Raw genomic sequence first — 6,059 nt, 5'->3', positions numbered from 1 at the left:
GACTGGCATGATTTTCCGCATATGCTTTTCCCGGAAAAGTTTTCTGTGAAAAGCATTTGCGGAAAAGAGCGTCTAGATTGGCACGGACGCTTTTCCGCAAAAGCACTTTTTGCAGAAAAGCGTCCGTGCCAATCTAGACGCGCTTTTGCGCAAGAAAACCCCGATCGCCATTTTCGCCATCGGGGCTTTTTTGCGCAAAACAAATCTCAGCTGTCTACACTGGCCCTCTTGCACAAAAGGACTTTTGCCCAAACAGGAGCAGCATAGTATTTCCGCAAGAAGCACTGATTTCTTACATGAGATCGTCAGTGTTCTTGCGGAAATTCAAGCGGCCAGTGTAGACAGTTGGCAAGTTTTTCCGCAAAAGCAGCTGCTTTTGCGGAAAAACTTGCCAGTCTAGACACAGCCAGGGTGTCTACGCATCAAAATTAATTCAAAATAACAGTTCTCTTTCCTAGCATCTACACTGATTTTATTTTGAAATAGTGGAGCGCTTATTTCGAATTTGGTAAACCTCAATCTACGAGGAGTAACTCCAAATTCGAAATAGCTTATTTGTGTAGATGCTCATTTCGAAATAGGGGGCCTCCAGCCCTTCCCAGTGTGCCCTGGTGGCTACTCTGGGCCAAACCAGGAAAACTCATCTCTTCTCCCCTGGCCCTGGTGCCCTTAAATGGGTAGACTCTGGTCACAGTGCATGTGCCAACTCCAGGCTTGCCAGCAGCCGCTGTCCCTGACCCAGTGGCCCCACAACGAGCTGGGCAGCCAGTGCCAGCCAGCCATCCACTGCCCAGTCCCCCAGCTCCCAGGAGCCAGCCAGGGGCCGGAGAAGGTGGGCGCCTTCCTGGACCAGTGCGGAGATTATGAATTTCATTGAGGTTTGGGGAGAGGCCTCCAACGTCCATGATCTCCGCACTAGACAGAGGAACGCGGCCGTGTATGGCTGGATAGCTGCCAGCATGGCCACAAAAGGCCACATACACACCAGGAGCAGGTGTGCACAGAAATAAAAGGCATGTGCCAGGGCCACGCGGGGCAGCTCCCCAACAAGGGCAGATACCTGCTCCTATTTTGATGCCCTGGACCGCATCTTGGGGTGCAGGATGGTCCATGCCACCCCAGGGGGCAGCGATACGGGAGCAGAGGGCCCTGACCAGGATATGGAGGCGGCGCGCCAGGAGCCACAGGAGCTGAGACGGAGCCGCCAGGACCTCTGAGCTGTCCCAGCAGTCACCAGGATCATCCTGGGAGGCAACAACATGTGAGTGCCATCACTGTCCCCTCACTGCGGGGGGGCGGGGAGGGAGACCAGGTACCGCGTGTGTGGGCCTTGCTTACCACGGATCACGCAGCAACCTGTGCATGTGTGAGTATGTGCTGTGCCACCCCTGGGCAGGTGGCTCCAGCTGGCTGCCACACAGGGGTGTTGGCCTGGTAGCCACACGGGTGTGTGAAGAGACACGACATGCTCCTGACCCTGGGGTGGGACACAGCAGGACGCCCGCCCTCCACAAGGCCATTCTACTCAGAGGCAGGGGACATCTCCCCCCCACACACACACACACCTCAGCTGCACTGTACACAGCCCAGGGGCATGGGTGCAGTCTCGGGGCAGCTCCCACTCCCGGGGATAGCTGGACATTCCGGCCATGGCCTCTGTGTAAGCACATTGGCTCTGACGGTGCAGGTCACGGTCATCCTCACCTCACAGAAAAGGGGGCTGGGCTTCACCCACTGTGTCCCCAGGGAGAACTGACCACTTCTCTTGTTTCTCCACAGCCGCACGTGCAGGGCGCACCACCCTGCCTGGGACATGCTCCCGCATCCGAAGGCTCTGCAGGTCCACCCAAACAGCGCAGGGGTACCGACAGCAGCACCTGGGAGCCCTGCGAGCCCTGCATTGCACCCTCCAGAACTGGGTGCAAGAAGGTCTGGAGCTCCGACAGGAGCAGCTTGCCCAGGTCCGTGCCATCTGCCAACACTTGCAGACCCTGCTGCAGAGCACGCTGCCTCCTGCCGCTCCAGCACCTGCTGCCTCTCCAACTACCTCTCCTCCTCCCATTCCTTCTCCCCCTCCCGCTTCTCTCTCCACACCCTCTTCAACCTCCACACCCTCCTCCCCATTCTTCTGGGGATGCCAAAGCTCCCACATCCGCTGTGCTGGGAGACAATTGGCCCGGCAAGACCCCCACCACTGAGCTTCCCCCCCCCCTCTTCTTCCCCTTGCTTCCCCCTTCCAGCTCCCTCCTCCCAGGTTTCCCCCTCCCCTCTCCCCCCTCTCTTCTCGCCTCTCCCACCTCCTTTCCCCAGTCTCCCCAGAGTTTCATTCCCCCCCCCAGTTTTGTTAAATAAAGAGAGTTTGTATTTATGAAAACATATGTTTTTTATTTTACATTACGAAGGGGGTTGCGGGTATGGGGGGGCAAGTGGAAGGTCATGAGGAAGGAATGAGGCACAAGCCCCCAGTGGGGCAGACCAGGGAGGCTCTTAGTGCTCGTCAGGGTGAAAGCTCTCCCGCAGGGCCTCCTGGATACTGACAGCACCCGGTGGACCTCCTGGATGGCAGCCTTCAGAATTTGCAGCCAGGCTCACAGCAGCGCATCCAAGAGAAGCACCAGAGTGCCCAGAGGCATCTCTGGCTCCATGTTGCACAGTGCTGTGGTGTCCTGAGTGAGGGCAACCAGAGCACGCAGAGACCAAATGCTTTGCTGTCCCTCAGTGAGGTAGGCAGGGACACCTGAGATCTGGCTGCCTGGGGGGAGGTGGGGCGTGTCCCTTTAAGCACAAGCCTCAGATAGCCTCAGGCAGCAGCCACACAAAGACACTCCTGACCCGATGCCCTACCTGAGCTAGTTCCAGCCAGCCTTAAATGCAATTCAGAGTCCACTCAGTGTGGACGCGCTATTTTGAAATAGAAAAACACTACTTTGAAATGCATTTTATGTGTAGCTGCGTTATTTCGAAATAGCTTATTTCCAATTCACTATTTTGAAATAAGATATTTCGAAATAACACTGTAGTGTAGACATATCCTTAGAGAGTTTGTGCGTCTGCCTGTCTGTCCGGGAGCCCGTCCATCCATCCAAATTGGGCAGACAGCTTTCTCTTATCCCAGCTTAAAAAGCAAGATCAGGGTTTGGTTGTGCCAGGAAAAAGGGATGTGACTGGAATTCGATTGGCTTCCAATAACAAGGAAAGGGAGGGGTCTGATAGGAGGGACAGTTATACTGCAGAGTGGCCACAGGGGGCGACTGCACCGGGAAGAGAGTAGCCAGCTTGGGTCAGAGCTCTCCATATTTCTGCCCACCAGCCACAGGTAAGCAGCCCCCTTGCCTGATCCCCTTGTCCCCAGCCCATGGTTGCAACACCGGACCATCCTGTGAAACTCCAGCCCCGCACCCTCACCACCAAGGAACTGCCATCCAAGGCCAGGCTGTGCAGCCTTCCTCCTCATCAGACAGGGCTGGGCAAAGCAGCCCCTACCCCCAGGAACCACACAGCCCTGGCCTTTCCCCAGCTGGAGCCAGGCAGTATGGCCCTGAGTACCCCAGGGAGCCGCTGTCACCGGAGCAGCATCCCTTTCACCAGTGAGCCCCCTCAAATCTCCCTGCCCCCTTCCCTGAGCCCTCAGGCCCGAAACTCCCACCCCTGCCCTGACTCCTATGGGGATCTTGGGGAGCAGGAAGCAGCTGCAGGACAAGGAATCGGGAAGAGAAGAGGAAGAGAAACTTGCATTGTGAGATGGGGTGGGAGGAGGCTGGGTTTGTAAGCAGGACACACTGAAGTCCATATCCTTCATTTGCTTGCACCTACGGCAGCGTGACCCCATTGGCTTCAGTGGAGTTTCTGCCAGATGTACATTGTGGCAAGTGCACTCAGAATCAGGTCCCTGGTAGGGATGTAAGTCAATGGGTTAACTGGTAGGGGCTGGAGCAGCCCCCAGCCCACGCAAGCGACCGGCCAGAGCAGCCCCTGTCCATGGTGGGCCTAGCCAGTCCTCCCCCACTGGCTGCAGGTAGGGACTGCTCCAGATGGACAGCTGGAACAACCCCTGTGCATAGTGGGCCTGGCCCAGTCCACCCCTCTCCCTCACCGCCGCAATCCCTCCCTCCCACCCCCACTTTAATCGGTTAACATGCTTAAGCAATTGATAACCAATTAAACGGGATTTGACTTCCTCGTCCCCCAGCTTTGAAAAGCTTGACCTAGTGATGACCATGGTCCCCCAACAAGTCTAGCCACGCTAAGCCGGCACTCCTTATGGTGCCAGGGCATTCCTCCGCTTAGCATAAACCAGCACCTAAGGGCTCATCTAGACTACACTAGAATGTCGAAAGAGGATATGCAAATTCTGAACAGGAATTTTCATATTTTCTTCCGATCTCACCTTCAAAAGTGAAAGTAGTTTAGACGTGGCTTTTTCAGCGAACCCCTTCCCCCCCGTTAATCGAAAAGCCACCTAAACCTCATTTTTTGAGGAAGAGTGGCTTTTCGACAAAGGGCGGGGGGGAGTTCGCCGAAAAAGCCACATCTAAACTACTTTCACTTTTGAAAGCAAGATTGGAAGAAGATATGCAAATTCCCACGGAATTTGCGTATCCTCTTTCAACACTCTAGTGTAGTCTAGATGAGCCCCAAGAGTCCAGTTAAAATGGGTTGTCCTTTTGAGACTAAAGATAGTCCAGGCAGACCTTCTGTGGAGCCACCCTGGAAATCAGAGCAACTCTATTGACGTCGTGCAGCTAAGTCAGCTGGGGAGCTGTGCCCTCGATCTGTTCTTTACCCTTGTATAAGTATAAAGGAACAGCAGAAATTTACAGCTGCACCCTTAGCATTGGCCTTTAGCGCTGTCCGGAGGGTGCCACCCGGGGCTCTGGAATGTGGCTCTCCAATCCTGGCGATTTACAGGGCCCAGGACTCTGGGGGCCACCACAGTAGTGGAAGCACAGGGAGCCTCAGGCCCCTTTGAAACACCAGGCCCCCAGGCAGTTGCCCCCTTTCCTTCCCCCCTTGTTGGCAGGTCTGGGGCTTGTATAACATGTCCCCATTTGAGGGATCCAGTGCCACAAAGGGCCCTTACATTGATCTTATCAGTTCTTATGAAGCAGCTCTGTGCACACCCTTAGCACAGTGTTCTTTGTTTTACATAGCTATTAAAATGGTTTAGCATCGCTATATCTGCGAGCCAGAAGGGTGAGTGGATTGCGTGCTTTGATGGCTGACAGGCCACTTACTTTACAAACTCAAAATGGATCTTAGACCTGGCCCCAGGTTGTTAACCAAAAATAGTATCTGAGTTTCAGAAATTTACCGATATTTCCCCCAAACTGCATACTACAGGTTGAACCTCTCTAGTTCGGCACTCTGCCCTGGTAACTTCCATGGTCCGGTCCTCTTGCCACTGGGACTCCCAGACAGGATTCTCTTGTCCAGGAACATCCACAGTCCTGCTGGACCACGGATGTTGCCAGACCAGAGAGACCCGGTTTCGGGGAGTCCAACCTGTAGTGGTAGGGTAAGAAATTGCATGTAGCAAGATTCTTAGAGTATTAGGCTTAGCAGGCGTGTGGTGTTTAATTTTGCTTAGTAACTTACTGTGATCTGTCTGCTATTACTTGCAGCCATTTAAATCCTATTTAATAAAATCACTTTTTTATTAATTAACCCAGTGTAAATAATTGTTACCTGGCGGGGGCATCAGCTGTTCATCTTCTCTTTCGTTGAGAACAAGTTATGAGCTTGATTTGTATAAACTTGATACAGAGTAAGACAGATTTATCTGGGTTCTGGGCTCACTGGGGCTGTGCACCTGGGCACGGTGTCAGGTCCCTGTGACCGAGCCTTCCTGGAGCTGAGCTGATCTCAGTGTCTGTGTTGTTGTGCTGTGGACTGTGACCCCAACTCTGGAGGATCTAGGTCAGCGGGTCAGGGTGGGGGGTGCCCGAGTCCTGCTGAGCCAGATCAAAGGTCAGTCTCAAAGGGAACTCTGTGACCACCTGTCAGAGGGGAGACCTCAGAGCTGTCCAGAATCCTTTCTCTCCTCTCCTGCAGAGGCCTGG

The sequence above is a fragment of the Pelodiscus sinensis genome, chromosome 9, assembly GCF_049634645.1.
Source record: "Pelodiscus sinensis isolate JC-2024 chromosome 9, ASM4963464v1, whole genome shotgun sequence".
NCBI classification, from domain to species: domain Eukaryota; kingdom Metazoa; phylum Chordata; order Testudines; family Trionychidae; genus Pelodiscus; species Pelodiscus sinensis.
The sequence above is the reverse complement of the archived record's forward strand: the minus strand, read 5'-3'. Positions refer to the sequence as shown.